This window comes from Lepidochelys kempii, chromosome 12, assembly GCF_965140265.1.
Source record: "Lepidochelys kempii isolate rLepKem1 chromosome 12, rLepKem1.hap2, whole genome shotgun sequence".
Lineage (NCBI taxonomy): Eukaryota > Metazoa > Chordata > Testudines > Cheloniidae > Lepidochelys > Lepidochelys kempii.
Window position 1 is genome coordinate 32,162,250 of NC_133267.1, and position 21,291 is coordinate 32,183,540.

Sequence of the window (21,291 nt, forward strand, 5' to 3'; positions counted from 1 at the left end):
CTGTTCTCACTCCTGCATCATCCACAAACTTTATTAACTAAGTTCTGAATGCTGGATCATTATAACTGGCAATGTTGCCCAAGCCAGAAGAGAGACAGCTGGTTTTCAGATCATAAAACAGACTTTGCAACGTCAGGTAGAACAAACTCCTATCTTTTTTCCAGTGAAATAATTAATATGTATATACTTACTGAGAACAAACAAACAAACAACTCCACAATGTTATCATTACAGTCACTTTTCAGAGTATAACTGCACTTTAAAAACAAAGGGGGAAGTGCAAAACACTATGTTAAAACAGTCTTCGAAAGGGTGGTCAGATTCTCACTTAAATGAGCAAAGGCCAAAAGAAGTTGAAGTTGGGTTAGTCCTCTGCTACAGCAGTCTCATTCAACTTTTTCCACCCAAGTCAGAAATAGTAAGTCATGTTGTATCAGGAACTATGGGTGATCCATTCTACAAGCTGTAGGTACAACTGGTTGATTTAACAGCATATTAACTTCCTGGCCTGAGACCTCTCTGATAGATTTCAAACCTACACTGACTCAATTTTCTAAACTGTCTTCATTTTGTATGTTTAAAAAAAAAATCAAGACTTGTATAATTTTAACAGGGATTGGTATTTATTCTTATGTTAATAAAAGATTGCATAGGTTAGAATGCAGCAGCATACACAGAACCTAGTTCACACCCATTTTGTGTCAGTGTAAACCTGCTGGCTTCTGTGGAGTGACTCCTACAAACAAGAGGCAGATCAGGTCCAAAATATAAAATTTTGCAATCTATACAGTTTAGAGAAGTAAGAACAGGATAAACATGATACAGTAAAACTGTGAAAAATGAATTTAGTAGGGAATATATTTTCCATGGTTCAGTCTGACAGCCCCTCAAAGGTTTGCAGAAGACATTTCATGAACCATTAGGAATCAAATGGAATATTTGTGGCACAAATGCATAAAACATAACATTTATTGAGCTTATCTACCAGACATAAAACACACTGGATACGAAAAGTGAACAGCAAGATCACGTAGAGTATTTTGTCTCCATTTATTTACCTGACCAGGACACACCACTGGGTTTTGCAGCTCATTTATGATGGAGTCTTGGGAATATGGCAACCGTGTAAACAATAACCTGAGTCAAAAAGCAAGGCAATAACCATGGGAAAAGTAAAATTGCTTTTCACAGCAGTTCTTAATCAGCATTTTCCTTACCAAGGAAATATAAACAAGTTAAATATGTATCAATCTTTAACAGTCATGAATAGAAGATGTATAAGCTTTATAATGAAAAAGAATGGACATAACAAAAGCTTTGTTCCATAGCAATTTGATATCATAGACTTTATTTGTGATAATATTATAGCTTCCAATATAAGTGATTTTGACGTGTGAATTAAAGAACTAGGATTTCACTAAACACAAAAAGAGGGTTAGAGCTAATGTCTTACCTGGTATAATTAGTAGGGCTGTCAGTTAATCACAGTTAACTCACGCGATTAACTCAAAAAAAATGAATCGTGATTAATCGCAGTTTTAATCGCACTGTTAAACAATAGAATACCAATTGAAATTTATTAACTATTTATATTTAACTATTTTTAAATATATTAACTATTTATTAACTAGTTATTCTACACTTTCAAATATATTAATTTAAATTACAACACAATATAAAGTGTACAGTGTTCACTTTATATTATTTTTATTGCAAATATTTACGCTGTAAAAATGATAAACAAAAGAAATAGTATTTTTCAATTCACCTCATAAAATTACTATAACGCAAGCCCTTTATTGTGAAAGTGCAGCTTAGAAAATGTAAATTTTTTTTGGTAACATAACTACGCTCAAAAACAATGTCAAACTTTAGAGCCTACAAGTCCACTCAGTCCTACTTCTTATTCAGCCAATAGCTAAGACAAACACATTTGTTTACATTTACGGGCAATAATGCTTCCGGCTTCCTATTTACAAGGTCACCAGAAAGTGAAAACAGGTGTTCGCATGGCACTTTTGTAGCCATCATTGCAAGGTGTTTACATGCCAGATATGCTAAACGTTTATATGCCCCTTCATGCTTCAGCTACCATTCCAGAGGACATGCTCCATGCTGATGATGCTCATTACAAAGATAATGCATTAATTCAATTTTGACTGAGCTCCTTGGGGGAGAATTGCATGTCTCCTGTCCTGTTTTACCCACACTGTGCTATGTATTTCATATTATAGCAGTCTCAGATGATGACCCAGCACATGTTGTTTGTTTTAAGAACACTTTCACAGCAGATTTGACAAAATTCAAAGAAGGTACCAATATGAGATTTCTAAAGATAGCTAGCTACATCACTCAACACAAGGTTTAAGAATCTGAAGTGCCTTCCAAAATCTGAGAGGGACGAGGTGTGGAGCATGCTTTCAGAAGTCTTAAAAGAACAACACTTTGATGCGGAAACTACAGAACCCGAACCATAAAAAAGGAAAATCAATCTTCTGCTGTTGGCATCTTACGCAGATGATGAAAGCGAACATGCATTGGTCTACACTGCTTTGGATCATTATCGAGCCAAACCTGCCATCAGCATGGACACGTCCTCTGGAATGGTGGTTTAAGATGAAGGGATATATGAATCTTTAGCACACCTGGCCTGTAAATATCTTGCAACACTGGCTACAACAGTGCCATGCGAACGTCTGTTCTCACTTTCAGGTGACAAGAAGCGGGCAGCATTATCTCCTGCAAATGTAAGCAAACTTGTTTGTCTGAGTGACTGGCTCAGGACTGAGTGGACTTGTAGGCACTAAAGATTTTTCATTGTTTTTCTTAATGCAGTTTTTTTGTACTTAATTCTACATTTGTAAGTTCAACTTTCATGTAAGGAGATTGCATTACAGTACTTGTATGCAGTGAATTGAAAAATACTATTTCTTGTGTTTTTTACAGCACAAATATTTGTAATAAAAAATATAAAGTGAGCGCTGTACACTTTGTATTCTGTGTGTAACTGAAATCAATATATTTGAAAATGTAGAAAACATCCAAAGATATTTAAATAAAAATGGTATTCTCTTATTGTTTAAGAGCGCAATTAATTGCACGATTATTATTTTTTTTAAATTGCAATTTTTTTAATCACAATTTTTTTAATCGCTAGACAACCCTAATAATTAGCAGTAATTCTAACTGAAAATAATAAATGTAGATCTGCCTTTGTCTGAATGGATAGTTAAAACATGTTCATCAGTGGCTGAAGTTAGTTTTTAATTTGCAGATGGACTTTAGCCATAGCTCATTTGTGTGCACACAACATTTTACACATGCATCTGCATGTGCACATTTCATGGACTAACCACTTAACTCCGAGAGCTGCTATAACTTGCACAACACAAGTGATTACATTGACATGTGCAAAACCCATTTGTGTGCACACAAGTTAGTGTCTGTCACACACACACACACGTGCTGGCAATTGCAAAGGCATGCCCAGGTGTTTGTAAGTAAAGAGTTACAGGTGCAAAATGGGTTGTGCTATTTTTGGAAAGTCAACCCTTTAAGAATCATTGCTAAGGGCACAATAGGCCAGGCTCCATTCAAAGATGCAGACTGGGGCGAGAAGGACAGCCAGAAGCACCCAAAAGCAGTGATTTCTCCCTTCACTTTTGAAGATTCCATAGGAATCTGCACAGTCTGCTCTAAGTATTGCTGATGAAGTCAAACTTGGCTTCTGTGGCTTTCCCCCCCCCCCCTTAACTGCACTGGCTATCTCAGAACAAAGTGGTAGGACAACCTGCTGACTCATCCTTCCCCAGCAGAACACCCTGTGCTCTGAAAAACTGCTGACTCATTCATCACACACTGCTGACTGACACCCAATTCAGCAGTACCAAACGGAGGTCTCCACAGAACCCATGTCTATTTTTTTTATAAGTCGCTGCAGTGCAAATAGAATATTCTACCCCTGCCAGTTCAATATGCCATACATAAAATAATGGTAAAACCTGAGGGCATAAGTACCTCCTCATACCAGAATATTCATTTTCTCTGAAATCTCAATGAGAAGACTTACTTCTTAATGGAGAAAAAGAAGAGGGAACATATCCCCAACACGGTTTTCAAGCTCAACTCATTCCGAAAAAAAAATAAAGTCTTTAAAAAAAAACAAAAAAAAAAAACCCCATGGTTTCCTGCCAAGAAACTCCTATTTTCCAGCTAAAATTGGTATTCAGTCATGACAATTTTATCCTAGTCCTCAAGGATGGAGTAAGCCCACATAACAACTAATCACGGACTATCCTTTATTCATGAAGTCTGATTTCCCATTACTGCTATTTTCCAACAATGGTGGTTTAAAAAACACAATATTGAACATTTTACTTAACTTTTCTGCTATAGAAATAATGAAAAATAGGTTTGTCAGTTACAATAAGAACAATCTATGGAAAGCTGAGTTTCTGTCAGATGCTGCCACACTCCACTCTGTTACACTGGTGTAAACCCAGTGACTTCAAGAGGTGGCTTTATGGGCAACAAAGAATGGAACTGCAGCTACAGTTTCACCATAGACAATTTTTGAATGAAAAGGCAGAATTTATTTGACTATAAGCAACAGTATGAGGAACATGTAATTACATTTTAAAGCTGAGCTATAACTCAAAATACTTATTAATATAACTCTTGAATATATTAACGTCACTAAAGAGGCATTAAACCATCTTGCAAGTTCTGTTAACATAAAGATCACTCAATTATTAGCAGCATAAAGTACCCTACTGCACTTTGGAGTACTTCAGTGTTTGTAATGGATGCTAGAAGACAGGCCAGCTTTCTTTTAACACTTTTTACCAAAAATTAAATTAGAATATCATTCAAGTAAAAACATTCCAAGCACATTTAGCTTTCTCCGTATAAGAAATGCTGGTAAGCGTGTGTAATGACGGTCTCATTGCTATTCTCTTTTAAAAAAATGGTTTATAACTGACAGCTGACACTGAAACATTGCACTGAGCAATTATGAAAGCCTAGAGAGTAAAAAAGGAGTTTTTACCATGTTCATTGCAGCTGTGTGGACTCAACCTCTAACAGGTGAGCTCTACCTATCTGAAAAGACCAACTTTAGTGAGCAGTGCTGGTTCCAAAGTAATATTTTTCTCCTGTGAAAAATGTTAGTGAAAATGTTTCTGTCAAAAACCAAAAAGAGTTGGTTACTAAAAATTGTTTCATCCAAAAAATGAAAATGTAAACCTTGATATTGTTGACAAAAAAATCAGATTTTTTGGCCACGAAAATTTCTCTTTATTCAAAAAGCCATTTTCTGTCAAACTAAAGTTTTGGCAGAAAATTTCTGAGCAACTGTATGAGGGAGTTTTACTTTTCTAATTAAGGACCTAGGAGCTACTGACCTTGGTAAGTTCACCAGAAGTAATGGTGTAGTGCTGTCAGCTTCCTGCTAATTCCACTCCATTGAGAGGGCCCAGAAGCAGCCTAGTCAGCCCCAAAGTGGATGGGATTGGCTCAGGAGGAACACGACCTACCCAGGTGGAAGAGGCACTGATTAAGCATCTGTCATTAAAATCACCACTGAAACACCCCACCCCCCAAACCACGATAAGGGGTTCTTTCACTCTAGTCCCTATGGTCCTGGCTCTGCAGCTTCTGTGTCCCAACCCTCTGGCCAGCTCACCTTTCACATTCAGTCCCCTTCCAGGGCAGGGGAAAAAGCCAGACAGAAAAACTCCAAAGTTTAATAACCTTTATGACAGGTCTTCAGCTCCCATACAGTACTCATCAATCTTGGCCTCTTAATCCTGAGACTTGCACTTCCTCTCTGGCTGGGGGAAAGGGATGAGAACCCAGATCTACCCTCTCCTTTCCTCTGGGTTCCAGCCCAGGGTCCGTGTGTGTTAGGCAGCTAAGGGATGTTCCTTACAATCCTTTACCACTTCTCTGGGCTGCTCCTACCTTTTCCCATTTACTGGCATCTCTCAAAGGGACTGCAACCACCACTACGCCAACTGTTCTTGTGCAGCTTCTTCCCAACTCTCTATTGAAGAGAGTTCTCAAGGCTACTCCCAGCCTCTCTAGCAGTCCCCACCTCCAGAGTCTCTTCTGCTAGTTCACTTCAGATCTGCCTGTATGGTGCCCCATCCTCCTTCTCAGCTGGCCCTAATACTAAATTGGGCCTGCCCTTCTTCCCTCCCTCAGGTGTAGCCTGATGGGCTACATAGGTACTAATTCTCCTATTAACCCTTTATTTGCCAGTATGGGACACACAACCGGTCACAGCATCTCTCAGGCAACCTTCACTGAAGGGCTCCTAAGGAACCTCTGCTGGACTTCAGTACTGCCCATTCCTGTAGTACTACCACCTGCACTAGGGGAATCCCCCATTCAGCACACTTGCCACCACAGGAACAAGGAGATGCAATTTGTATTCTTCTGTGTCTGCAGGGAAAAATACAACCCAAAGCAATAATAGGATAGTTCCTAGAGAGAGCTTGGGGGGGTAGGGGGAACTAAACGGTTTTGCATTCAAACGTGACTCTAATTCAATGTATACTGTACCTTTCCCCAGTTTTGGTATCCTTTTTCCCGGGGGAATTCTGCAAGTTTTTGCAGCAATAAAAGGTTTATGTGTCAGCAGAGAACCTCTCTCCGTGCAGTAGAGCAGGAAAATTCAGTTCAGTGCATCACCACTCTGGATCTGAAAAATCATAAAATGTACCTTTTTATATATTGCACCCTTTATCTTAAAGGCTCACAAAGCACTCCTCAAATAAATTGATGAACAAACATCTCCTATTTCTTAGGAGTTAAACAACTGCACTGTGCTTGTGAACTGTGAATTTAATTGCTACAGAACAGACTTGTATCAACAGTCATTCACATTAGCCAGCTCATGATTCATTTTCATGTATGTGGCTTACCCAAATCTTTGCTCAACAGAGCCCCCTGAAAGTCAGAACATAAATATTTTTCTCCCTGGTTTATCCTTTCAAAGTCTGGAATTATTTTTAAAACTTTAACATTATTGCCTTTAGTGACCTCTATATTTACATTGCCTACCGTTTTCCATTATAGAAGATTCTGCAAATAGTTTTGTTTGTCATAAACCTCACAAATCTCCATAGTTTGCAGCAGGCCCTTGAAATTCAGTAGGGAGAAAGCACTCTGGCTAGAGAAGTGCCTTTTCTTTTGCATTCAGGTTTCGCTGATTTATAGACTGTTAAAAATGACTGTTTCCCCTGTCTTGCTTGCATTGCTCAGGAAAAATTTAGGATCATGCCAAAATAAGAGTTGAACATGAACTCTCGAAAGAGCCAGCTGCATACTGCTACCCAAGCAGCAGCAGTAGCGCAAGCTATACTGGGAAGGCCTATGAGCTGTTAGAGCTGTGGTGGGTACAGAGCTTAGCTGAGCCAAGCCCAGGCTCTTCCATTCCAAATGATATCCCCCAGACGTGGCACATAGCTTCAGCATCCCTTCCCCTAGCACATGGATCAAGAGTTCCTTCTACTGCTGGAAGTGTGGGGGAGAGAGAGATTAGGAAGAATAGTGAGAGACATTGTGGGAGGGAAAGTGGTAATAAAGGGGATGGAGAGAGGGGAGGATTTCCACACAATCTAAGAAAGAGAAAGAAGAAATGTTGCAGATACACTCATCTATGGAATGATGAGCAGCATGAAACCAGCACTGTTAGGGACAGTGGAAGACCCAAATCTTTTCATAGGCATTCAAAGCAGACAGGCCCGGAGGTATTTGGTGTAGGAGTAAAACCAGCAATCTGATCTCACAAAGATGGTTTCTTAAAGGCCTGATCCTAATCCCACTGAAATTAATGGGAACTTTCCTATTGATCTCAAAGGTCTTTAGATCCTAAAGGGGAGGGGAGTGGAGAGTTTAGTTCCAAATCCTAGCAAAATATTACATATCTCTTATGTTTGGCACTGGAACACAGTCCCTGGATAACACAGCAATGAACACAATAGAAATATGTACAGGGAGAGAAATGGGCAAAAATGAAGAACCAGTCAAAAAAGAGAAAATGCCTAGGAGGGGATGTCATCATTTTGAGTGGGCAAACAACATGTAAATAAGGATAATGGCATGAAATGGGACCATTGTCTGAGCATCAGGAAAGGCTTCTTAATGGTGAGATCTAGTAGAGTGTGGAACTGATGAAGACCTCCTTCCTTGGAACAACTGAAAGTAGATGGACCAAGCATTGGAAGAACAATCGCATACTGGCCAGGGAGAGATATCTACAGTAATGAATCTTTTCCATCTCTTATTTTCTGGAATATTTTTATATATTCACCCCAATATGGTCCTTGAACTTTCCTGAGAGAGATTCAGAGCAAGATGTCTGACAGCAGTAACATCTCCTCCTGCTCATTTCATTCCTTGGGGGCAGGGAGGAGAGGCTCAGCTCTGTCCCACCTCTTCTCTTCTAGTTCCTCTGCTGAGAAGTGTGTGAAAGAAAAAGCAAAGGTGTGAAAAGGGGCAGCAGTGTTTCCTCCCTGGAAGGTGAACACTGAACAGTGACATTTATAAATGATTTAGTATTCAGGGTGTACTTGACACTGTTCTTCAATCATCTATCACAGACACACAAAGACACGGAAGTTCGAAAATTAGCACTTTAAAAATAAATTTACCAGTTGTAATGTGGTATTCTTGTTCAGTCTGGATTCATGAACTACATCACTCAGATACCACTACACAATACCAGAGCAGAAGCTTATTATTATAAAGGTTGTTGAGCCCTCAGGCTAGAGAAGTACCTTTTTCTTTATCCTGTGAAATCACACATTCAGGCATATCTGAGTGATGAACTGTTAAAAATTACCATTTCCCCTGTAAGCTGGCATTTTACAACCCCTTGGAACAGACCCAGACATCAGACTGATACTGCCTCTCCAGAGATGACACTGCCCCCTTCACATGCATATTCTGTCCCTCATGTCCTAACACAGGATCAGGCTCTTCCCTAGATGGCTGAATAAGCGTCAGCTAAGGAAAGATTTGAACATGGCCATAGCCAGACATTTGGAGCTCTCCCATTCTGATAGCTCCCTGCCTGTAGTCAGTAATAAAAAAGGACAGAAGTAGCTGTGTGGCCCATACAGGCCTGGAGGTAGGAAGCCCCTCAGAATTCTCCTATATTAGCAAAGACCCCCAAACACAACAATTAGAGTAGTGAGGCTGGACTTGTTCATCACTGAAGGAACAGAATCCCCATTAGAAAGAGGGGGCCCTCAGGAGCCTAATCTCACTCGCATTGATTTTGTTGTTATTGTTTACATTCAGCATATAAACTGGACCCAATCATCCGCTGTCCCTAAAATGAAGCTACGCAGAGAAGTTAATCCCAAAGGTTGCTAAGCAGCAAGTGGGCATATAGACTGTGCTGAGGGGGTGATGTTATCTTACCACTCATTTGTACAATCTCTCTTTCTCTTGGGCAGCTCTGTATTTCTTAGATTCATAGATATTAAGGTCAGAAGGGACCATTATGATCATCTAGTCTGACCTCCTGCACAAGGCAGGCCACAGAGTCTCACCCACCCACTCCTGCCACCAAGAAACTGGCTTATTATGTGGGGGAAAAGTAAGACTTCTACTGCATTATAAACTGTGCCCCGATAGAGTGACCCATGAAGCTTTTGGAGCTTACACAGACCTGGAGTGATAAAGTTCTGTTTCTATGTCCATTCAATTCCTGGCCTGTCTTCTAACACTGCCTCCAAAAGATTTACTCGTTTTTGTGAACTGGAAAACATCCAGTACAAATGGAACTGAGGCCCCCAAACTCACTTCACGTAGGTCACCAAACAGCTATCTTTGGGTCACTATTGATCTGAAATGGATTTGAACTGCTTTGATCTTTCAGAAAATTTCAAGAAGTGGATTTAGGAATAGCTTTACACCTAAAAAGTAAGTTATAAATGTGAACATCACCTTGATTGATCAGCCTTCACAGAGTGCTGATCACAACACATCGTTCATGATGTTCTAGACAGTCCTTCAACCACTCGCTGGCCAGGCTGTCAGTGGCACCAGACACCCAATCAGCATAGCACACCACAACCCAGAACCCTTGAACTCAAACAATCCGCTAGCCGCAGCCTCCCAAGTAGCTGGGATTACAGACGCGCGCCACCGCAGATGTGAACATACAGCTGCACAATTCAGAGACTGGCCACTTACAAATTCTGAATGCCCAATTACAGGTTTGCTTTATTAGCAGAGGATCTGCAATCACACATTTTATTAGTCTGTGAGCAACACAGTCGTATCATAATAAACACAGGCAACTCATGCAGAGCACTCTCATGATTATCTGGCAGCTTTACCTACTCCCTTCCTCTTTTCTTTAAAGTTGCACTAGTACGTTGTACAAAATGCAGTGAAGGAAGACAGTAGAACAATGTGGATAGCAGCTGCTCTAGTAAAGGGTACATTCTGCCACCACCCCATTTAATTACTATTTGCTGTTCAAAGCTGTGTAGATTATTTCCACCCACACAAGATAATTTGATCGCTGTATTTCGTATACCCGTGTACTAACATTACATTAAAATTTTCAAAAAGTAAAAACCTTATGACTGCAGTTAAGGATCCTGCAAAAAATCTCAGAGCCTTTCCTAATTATTTTATCTCCTGTAACACAACATGCAAACCTAACGCAGTGTTTTGCAGACAGAAGGATTAAACCTTGTCTCTAAGAAGCATATTGACAACTGGGGTGAAATCCTGGCCCCACACAAGTCAATTGGAAAACTCCCATTGACTTCAATGGTGGAGAGCAGAAGGGCAGGATTTCACCTCAGGTGTTCGCCTTCATGACAGACGTTAAAGGTGAAATCCAGACAAAGGAAAAGAGGAGGTAGGGAGTCGGTGTCAAAGATTGTTCTATCATGGAGGAAGAGATAGTATAAAAAGCAAAAACAGTATTGGAAGCCATTTACATTGCGACTTTGAGTTGGTACATAGATGCTCTTTAAGTCAATGTGCTCAGAGTGTGGAGTAAGACTTGGTGATGGAAACTCAGCTGGTAAAAGCTCTCTCCTTGTTGCCTGCCAGCACACATGATTTATCTCCAGATGAAGACTCTGAGCCAGATTCTCAGATGATGTAAATAGGTGTAGCTTGACTGAAGTCACCAATTTACACCTTCTGAGAATCATAGAATATCAGGGTTGGAAGGGACCTCAGGAGGTCATATAGTCCAACCCACTGCTCAAAGCAGGACCAATCCCCAAATAAATCAAGCTGTTAAGCTGTTTCAAGCTGTTAAGATGTCCCAATTTGTATTTAAAGACCTTAGTTGTGTTGGAAGCCTGCTTTTGTGCTTAAAGATTTGGGCCTGATTTTCTTCTTACTCTGGTTTTACACCAATGTAACTTTATTGACTTCTACAGAGTTACTCCTGATTTACATTAGTGGAAATGGGAGGAGAATCAGGATCTCAATTTTAATTAGGCTTATTAGTAAGCTTATTCCTTTTAACTCAGGCTCCAAGAAGTCATTTCATCGTTACCCCAGAAAGCCACCTTATTAAGTGTGTGGGCTAGTCAATATCCATCACAGACAGACATAGTTGGCCACACTCTCATATAACCTCCATTAAAAACAAGGTAAATTAGATTGGTTTCTATTTGTAAATCACTTTTAACATGGAAAGGGTCAAGTTCTATGGAAGAATTTCAAATTTATTGAATTTAAGTCATTCTGGGTGGAAAAATTATAAAAATAAAGGGTGGGATCCACAAGGGAGTTGGTAATGCTGTGTCAGGGCACCTAGCTTTTAAGCACTTAAAACAACCTGCGGCCTGTCAGAGTAATCCGCTGGCGGGCTGTGAGACAGTTTGTTTACATTGACCGTCCGCAGGCCCGGCTGCCCGCAGCTCCCAGTGGCCGCAGGGACATGGTTGCCGCCGCTTCCCACAGCTCCCGTTGGCCGGGAACGGTGAACCGCAGCCCTGGGAGCTGCGGGTGGCTGTGCCTGCGGATGGTCAATGTAAACCAACTGTCTCGTGGCCCGCCAGCGGATTACTCTGACAGGCCGCAGGTTGCCCACCACTGACTTAGAAAAATCACAGGAACAACTCCGCCATCCATAAAGCCTGAGTTAGGTGCCTAGGTTTCTATTCAATTAATAGGGAGTAATCAGCACCTTAGAATGTGTTCCACAAGGCTAGCACAATATGCGAAGAGAGGCCTAAACTAGGCAATGGGAGATAGAGAGGAGAGGGGTGTGGCCTAAGCCCCACCCATCTCACAAAGATAGGCACCTAAATCTGGGCTCCAGGGAGGCACCTATCTCTGCTTGCAATCCATGAGCCAGGGAAGACAGGTGACCGAAGACCTAAGACACATGCAGGCCCTGAAACAAAGCAGCCAGGGGGAAGAGGAGGACACTCTCCCTTATAACCTTTAGTCGAGTGGATAGGCTGCTGTGACAGGGTGGCACTCTGCCCCTGCTCTGTTGTATCACAGATTCCTGCTCAGACCCAAGTGGTTAGATATCCATACCGTACTGTTTATTTCAGATTCCTCTGCCAACATCTTTACAGCTTCATGCAGCAACACTATGTACAATGTCCCTTGTATCCTCAGACCTTTTCTCAGGGCCAAAGAGGAGAAGACACCTCCCTTCCTTCAGAGCTCTCTGACTCCATGCTCAGCTTGTCATGCTCCTCCCTCTTTCACATTGTTCCTGTGCCTTTTTATCAGTCGTTCGCTGATAGGCTAATTAATCCTTTAGTTCACCTAGCCTACTATCATTACTTTTCATCCCCCCAATCAGCCCTCTCTGGGACAGCCAATTAATGCCAGAGTGATCAGCGTGCACACTCACCTGTTAATTCTCAGCACTGTCACAGATGCTCAACCAGGATGTGGGAGACCCCAATTCAAGTCCCTGCTCCTCCTGAGTGGGAGAAGGGCCTGGACAGGGATCAGCCATCTCAGGTGAATGCCCTAATCACTAGACTATGAAATATTGCAATGTGGCTCTCCCTCAATCTCTGCCATTGTTGTTGTTCCACTTTAAATATTAACAGGGCCATAGAAAGCATTGAATAACTCTACAGCCTAGCGGTTAGAGCACTCACCTGATCTCTATTCAAATCCTGTCTCCCACTCAGGAGTGGGGGATGGGACTTGAACCAGGGGTTTCCCACATCCTGGAAGAGTACCCTATACACCAGGCTAAAGGCAATAAGGGAGCTCTGCCTCTTCCTCCCTACATTTTGTGAGGTGTTACACAGTCTTTAAGCACAGCTACTGGATTGGCCCTGCACAAGCAACTTAGGGCACTGAATGCCTATCTTCCCCAGTTTGTGACTTGCTCTGGGGCTTAGATGGGAGATAGGTGCCCGGGCACCTAGAGGGAGGCAGCAGTGCACGTGCTCAGAGTCAGAAACATAGGTTCTTAGGGAGCTTTTATAACAAAAGCTTTGGCACTGGGTGAATTTAGGCACCTGCAGGGTTAGATGGCAGCCAAGCAAGTGTTTTTTGCTTTGCAGTGGTGTATAACAATGGGACTTACACATCTAGGTACCTTTGTGGAGCCCACCTGAAATTCCCAACATTTTGAAGTTTACAGCTGAATTTAATTTCACAGACTACGCATCCCAGTATATAAATAAAGCAGTATCTACCTAATATCTGAGAACAGGACCAACAGGATATCTGCTTTTTTGAAGATTCTCTTTCATAAAAACCACATGAAAATGTTTTTTAGGCTATTTTACTCCATTTTCAAGGCCCAGTCTTCTAATCCTTACTCTCAATAGTAGACCTGAGGATTGGTCCCATGAACAAGCATACTTAAGTATGCACCGTAACAGTGAATAGTCACTTACAGTGGTCACACTTAAATATATAATTCCTGTTGTATGGCTACTATCAATTCCAGCAATACTCCCTATATATAAATGGAGAGTTCCACTAGCTGGTAATATTTTAGTGCACCCACTCTAACAATAAGTAATTAACATATATAATAAATTACTATTTTTAAAGAACAATATGGGTCTGACTAAAATATAAAGCACCATATACAGTCTACTGTCTAAAAACAGATGGTATATTCAATAAAATAAAAGGGACAAGCACTTATTTCTGCCTTTGGTAATCTCCAGTCTCCCAAACAAACTTCTCATAAATATACACAAGGCCAACAAGGTAGCTGAAGCCTCCATCTACATAACTAATCACAGGATAAATCTCAGAATAGACTTCATATAAGCTCAAGGCTCTCCATTTCCTCTTGCCGAGCCTAAAGAATCTTTTTTTTACTGTTTGGGAATATCCAACAGACCTTTGCTTCAAGCTCCTAGATAAGAGGAGATTATTCCTGTCCAGTTCACAAGTAACAGTAATATTTTGAGCCACTATTGTGATCCTTACCAGCCACTCTTTTTTCCCCATGTATTTTGAGGATCCAATGCACGTGTTTTTCCTAAAAGCAATCAAAGTGAAATCCATGGTAATTCTCCAATGTCCAGGACCTCTTTAACTGCAAAAGAGGTTTCTTCAAAATAAAATAAAATAAAATAAAATAAAATAATCATCTTAAATAGTTATGCAGGAAGCACAATTAATTCAGAGTTAGGAGACCTGGGTTCCATTCCTGCCTTTGCAACTCTTCATGAGCTTGGGAAAATCATTTAGCTTTGCTGTGTTTGAACTTTCCCATCAGTAAGTTGGGGATAATACATCCATACATTTGGAAAGTACTTTGAGATTCTCAGATGAAAGAAACTGCACATGTGCAAATAGTTAATATTAAACATAGTAATAAATACAACAAAATAATTTTTTGCATTATTTTTTGTGTGTACTGCCCATTAGTAATGAAATTGCATCAATATGTCTTTAGCAGTTCTTTTTTCTGAAATGACGTGTTCTGGCCTGGCTTCAGAGCCACTGGCATATTTAAACACACAGATTTCTTACTATTCTGCCACTGTAACAAATACTATGTGTGCAGCGGAATTTTTGTGGGTTGCAATTAAAAACACAGAGCCCTAATTTGAATCCATGACTGAAAAATGAACAAAGAAGAAACATACTCTGGGTTAACATATAAAATGTTATTATCCCTGAAATATGAACATAATTTGAAATATCTACATATTAGTAGATATTGGCAGCTTGTTGGTACTATATTGTTTTAGAACCAAATGTCGGGGGGAGGGGGAAGCTATCAACGTATTTCTGTGCTTTATTATACCGAGAGCTATTGGTACCTAGGGTGAAGATGGCAGGTGTTTTCTCAGGAAGTGACTCTTATTTAGTTCAGGCAGTTCTATTGGTGTTTTCCAACTTGTCTGTTTACAGATGTCTCCTTCTTAATGATACTAATATATCTCGCTGTGGGTGACCCTAAATCTCTGGCTGCCAGAAGCTGGGTCTGAACTACAGGGGATGGATGGATCACTCAGTAAATTGCCCTGTTCTGTTCATTCCTTCTGAAGCATCTGGCACTGGTCACTGTTGGAAGGATGCAGTGCTAAATGAGCCATTGGTCTGACCCAGTATGGCTGTTCTTATGTCCAGAAAGCATGTTAACTCTGAACATTTTCTCTATTTGGCATGGTGTAAGTTACAATTTCTTTATTCCATTATAACTTCTGCAATTCTAAGCTGTTTATATTATTTCATGCACCACTTACTAGCACATTTACTAGCAGACACGACCTGTGCGTGCAGAGAGTGTGGGTGCAGAGTGAGGGCAGCTGGCTTCAGCAGTGTTACTGAGCATGCTCAGTCCATGTGAGCATGCTCAGGACAAGATAAGCAGCAAATCAGGGTGGGGGAGGAACATGACTCCCCATGCCCCCCACACACATATGCGTCGCCTCTGCTTGATAGAATAGACCACCATAGCCATCCATTTCAGACTTGCAAATTTCTACTCCTATGAAAGTTAGACAGTTAACAGTTGTCTCTGACCGTGGTCTCTCATTTTATGTTTAGGACATACTATAGAATTAAAAAAGAATGCTTCTCATCTGCCCCTTCTTTGTGTCATCTGACCATTTCCTTACTCTTGCAAAAATTCAGACACTGAACTGTCATTTTTAAAAGCTTTTTGTAGTATAGTACAGTAATTTTCCATATGACACTGACATCCACCTGATCTACATGTTTTACTATTTTCTCTCTTTATTGGGTATTTTGTCTATGGAGCAAGCCTCCTGTCTGCTTAAACAAGAATGTTTTGGCATCTGTCTATTATCTATCATGACATGTGAGTAAATACAACTGAACTTGCAAACAAGATGGAGCAGAATCTGAAAAGATGTATTCTTGGTGTCACAGGGAGCAACCTGAAAAAGAACATGTGCATTCAGGTGAAAAGCAAGGTAAGAGATCTCTCAATAGCGGAGAAGAAACTAAAGTGGTTATTTTCTGGCATTAATGCAAGAAGGTGGCCTACACTTCTAAAATAAGATTGTAGGCGGTACAATGAATGGTAAATACAGCTAAGGGAATCAAAAAAGAAGAGGGATTAACTAGAAACCTGGGTAGAATACATTCTTGAATCCAAAGCCCATAGAACTCAGAGGAAAAAATCCCATTAGTTTCAATGGGGTTTGGATAGGTCCTTCATGATCATACTTGTCCTAGACAAGGGATACCTGCTGGTAACGCATCTTCTGCAGTAGCTGTGATGTTGTTGTGAAGATAATGAATCAGCAATGTACTTTCCACTGACTCACATCAGAAACTAATCATGAGTTATAGTCCTACCCACTACCATGTTTTCTTCTTATTCTTTTCAGTGACTGCCGTTACAGAATGGTACTTTCATTTGTTCCGGAAAACACTGTTTTGACAGTGATGTCTCTTTCTCTAGTGATGTCTCTAGGGTAATTTCTGTCCTTTCTTTTTCTATATGGCATAGCAATGGCATTTAGTACCTCTGCTTTATTTTCTTATGGTCCATCACTCCATGCCCTATTTTTTTTAAATCACTGCAGCCTTCTCTGAGTCTTTTCCTGATTTTTCCTATACAGTTCCAGTCCATCAAACTGATCCATATAGTAATACCAGAGAAACTCCATTTTGTGTCCCTGGCTTCCATTTTAAATAAGCAAGCATCACTCCACCATTAAATGGAGGCTAAAGGTCACATAGCACTAAAAACCAAGTTGGCAAGAAAAGGTGATAAACAGATCATAACACTGTGAGCTATTTAGAATATAGCTAAAGGTTACATAGTAGAATTGGTGGGGAAAAGAAGGTGGTAAACAATTATTGACAATAGAAATAGTAGTCAAATGGTATTGTGTTGTCTAAAAATAGAACTGAAATGGCATAAAGGTCAGGGTGTCAGTTGACTGCTGACAGTTGAGACCTGACAGGCTGAGAAGAGGTTGAGAAAGCAGCTGAGCAGAGAGCTAAGAAGGCAGAGAAAGGTGTGAAGGTGGTGAGGACAATATGAAGGAGAAGAAGAAGCAAGCAGAATGACAAGAGAAGGATGCGGTGGAGGAGTGAAAGAGAGAAATAACAGGAGAAGATATTGTGCAATCAGCTGAGGAAGTTTGTCAAAGTAATAGTTATAGCATAGTATAGTATGATAACGTATATAAGTGTGGGAGTGATGGTTAAAAAAGATGTATGTATGTGTGTTGGTTGTGAAAGGGATTTATATATGCAAAACCTAATGAACATCTAAAAATTGCTCTCAACTACCTGTGAATGACTGATCACCGTAAGCAGGGACCAGCCACTTAGCATCATTTCAAACTATAAGGCAATATAGTTTGAACTACTTTAATGTGTTATAAGGGATTTGTGTTTAGATTGTTATTTTGTCAAGGAATGTTATTTGTATCAATAAAAGGCATCTTATTTTGGAAAGAATGCTGCATGTGTCAATCATTTATCAGAAGGCTGTATCCGTGTCCTCCAAGTATTCCCTTAGCCACCTTGGAGACCCATACCTAATGAAAACACATTAGTTATAACAAGTAATGATCAATTCTGGGGGTATGCAAATTCTGTTTTTGGGATAACAACTGATAGGTCCTTATGCTGGACAGGGATCCATTAAAGTCAATAGATCAATGGATTAGTCAATGGATTAACTTGCAATATCAGGGCTATAGGCTGTCTCTGACCTGACACATTTTGCAAAGTAGATAACTATCCAATAGGGTCTATCTTCCTCTATAATTCCTTTTGTCTTTCATTTCTATCTTTAACCTCTCAAACTAATCCCAAATTGAATGAAAATATTAGAAAAAAGTATCTCCAGCATTTCCTTGTCACATATCTAGAATTGTAAACAAATGGATTTCTAGTCTTTGGTAGTCAGGCCTCCTCCTTCTTAATTCCTAAGTCTATATTGATGGCAATAAGAATACATAACACTGGCTTATTAGATTCTGATTCAGGGTCTGGCTTGTTATGACAGACATCTCAGTGTGGTTTACTAGAGATTTTTCTTAGCATTCTTTTTCTCACACATCCTGGGTCAAAGTATTGAATTATTCCCACAAAACAGAAAGACAAAATAGTATTAAGCCATACCATAATTTTTGAGAAAAGCAGCAAGCATACTCTAATGGAACAGGGATGTACAAATTAAAGTGGCTCTTAACAACAATTGCAATTAAAGTATAGTTTCAATGCTGGAAGAGCTCCATTCAGTTGCATATGAAAATCATTGGATTCACTCTGTCCTTAAGTTCTATACAAAGTTGTTAAGAGTATTAATACCTAAAAAGATAGATGGAATCCTGTCCATTTTCTCAAATGATATTTGTATTACTTATTCTTACCTTATAGTTGCTTTAAATGTGCTGTGATATGTTGGGTAACATTTTTAAATGTTTCTTTATTTATAAAGATTTGCATTGTACACAATTTAGTGAACATCTTTTGAATTTAGAATCAGAACCAAATGATCACAACCATTTGTTTACCTTTGAAATTACGACTGTTCTGCATTTCCTTGAGTACAAAGAAGACTCCTTTTTCCAAATCCATTTTCTCCCTCTACAAAATGTACAAATTAGTGACTCAAAACTTGATCACCTCCTATTTTGCCTTCATACTCACCTACCCGTGCACTTTTAGCTACCATCTCCAAGTTGATGATTCCCATATCTTGCTGTCCAGCGCCTCTTTTTGGTCTCATGCCTTTGACAGTGTTTTTGAAATCTTTCCTCACCAGTTCAAAATCAACATGTGAACACCGACTGCATTTCTCCAGCTGTGTCAAAACTTCCATTGTCCTGCTCATCACCAAGTGCAAAACAGTGGTGTAACAATAAACGTTGCTCTCTCCTACTCTAGACAATTGCCATATCCTGTCAATTCTTCCTTTACAAGATCTCTAAAACTCATTCCTTCCTCTTCACCCCCACTGCTAAGACACCTGTTCATGCTTTGGTCACCTCTAACTTTTCATCCTGAAACCTCCATGTTTAGGGACTCCTGTTCCTCACTTCATTCCTCTACTGTATTTCCAAACTACTGCTGCTGCTAAAACACTCTCACATTCCACTTGGATCACGTCACTCCCTTCTACAGATCCTTTCAAGGGCTTTCCTCCTCCTTTTTGCATCATTATCAAATTTCTCATCTTCAAGGTTTAGCACAGCTCAGTCCTTGCCTACATCTTTGGTCTCTTGTCCCCATAGTCCCATTCCATTAACTTCTGCTCATCCCAGAAGTTTCCTGAATGCCCTCTTCTGTATCCTTCTCCCATCTCATCTTCATGCCTTTTTTCCTTCTTGGCCCAGATTAGAACTCACTCACTCCCTCTCCTTCTTCACCTAATGTCTTTCCTCTTTTCATCCTCATTGGTCTTTAAAACACAATTCAGTCATTTATGGTGCTCTTCTATGATAACCTGACAAATGCCCCCCCATCCACCTCATATATCTTATATGTTAAAACTGTATTACCTGTCTCTAATTTAAAGCCTGATCCTGCTAAACTTACTATTTACTGCCAGTTGCAGACACACTGAAGTCTATGGGACTAATCACAGTAGAAAGCATTTTGCTCAATAGTGATTAAATGCATGGTTTAGGCCCTTATGCCTTGATCTTGCACTGGGTTCCAGGATCTTCCACACAGAGTTCATTGCAAGATTGGGGCTTAGACTGTAAAGTCTTTGGGGCAGGAACTATATTGTTGGTTATACGGTATTTACCCAGCATTGCGCAGATCAATAAATCAATATCACAGACATGCTACTATCTTTATTTTTAAACTAAAAATAGTACAATGGTTTCACTTAACAAGTTTCGTCCATTTTAAAAGATTCTGCCAGTTTGAGAGATATTGAATGTACTTAAAATGGAGAGTACTGCTGGAACCCAAAATATCTAATCAAACCAGAAACACTGTGTGATCCCTTTGCGTCATCCTCAGAATCTCTCTGCCTTCCTTCCACTGTCTCTTAGGATGGGGAATGGAAAGGAGTGGGGAATAATTAAGAGGATGAATAAGTGCATATTTTGCAATTAATGTTCAGTCTAATGTTTGTAATAGTGTCCAAAAATGTGATTTTTACAACACAACTGTAATTTTGCAGTAACTTCACTTCAGAATAAAAATGTATATTCTTAAATTTAAAAACAATTGTTAAGATTTAAAAAAAATTACTCCCTGTAAAAACTGTCCGCAGAAACTGAAACACAGTTTAATAATAAATTTCCATTGTTGTCAGACATTCTTTCTGGTTTATTCAGAAAGACTCAAATGGATATTACTCATACAAACTGATTTGTTAAAAACAAGTGTGTGTTTCACTAAAGAGATAAACATCTCTTGCATTTTTTTTTTTTGCCAAACTTACTTATAGGAGGAAAAAAACCACTGAGACCATAATCAACTTTTCATGGGTTAGATATGCATAAAAGTCCTCTTCCTACTCCTTACTATTGACTCACACTTTACTGCATACCCAAGGGACTGCATATTCTAAAAACAAGGAATGAGTAATCAGGAAAAAGATGTTTCCCCTCTTCAAAGTATTCACTAAAGCATTCCTCTTTTTAAAGTATTCAACACGTAATGCTTGCCTGCCTTGTGATCCAACTTGTACTATAACATCTTCTATAGCAATTTTACTGACAATGTTCACTTAACCTAAACATGGTGTAATATTCCTGCAGGCACACTTAAAACATAAACCACCCCCCAGAAGTTTTTCCAAGACTGACTAGAGAGTGGTTGTTCTAATTCTCATTTGGTTTAATAACAACATGACATGGAAGACTAGAGATATCTTTTTTGAGTATCAAGATGTACCAT

The 21,291-nt window shown here is 39.7% G+C and overlaps 1 long non-coding RNA gene across 1 annotated transcript; it reads right to left on the bottom strand.

Annotated features, from left to right (window-relative positions):
- Positions 1 to 658: 658 nt before the first annotated feature.
- LOC140896347 (uncharacterized) lies at positions 659 to 6,698 on the bottom strand. Its single transcript, XR_012154524.1, has 3 exons — positions 6,565 to 6,698; positions 5,403 to 5,530; positions 659 to 1,137 (listed from the first exon to the last, which is right to left on the bottom strand). It is a non-coding gene; the product is annotated as an uncharacterized lncRNA (long non-coding RNA).
- Between the last annotated feature and the right edge of the window lie 14,593 nt (positions 6,699 to 21,291).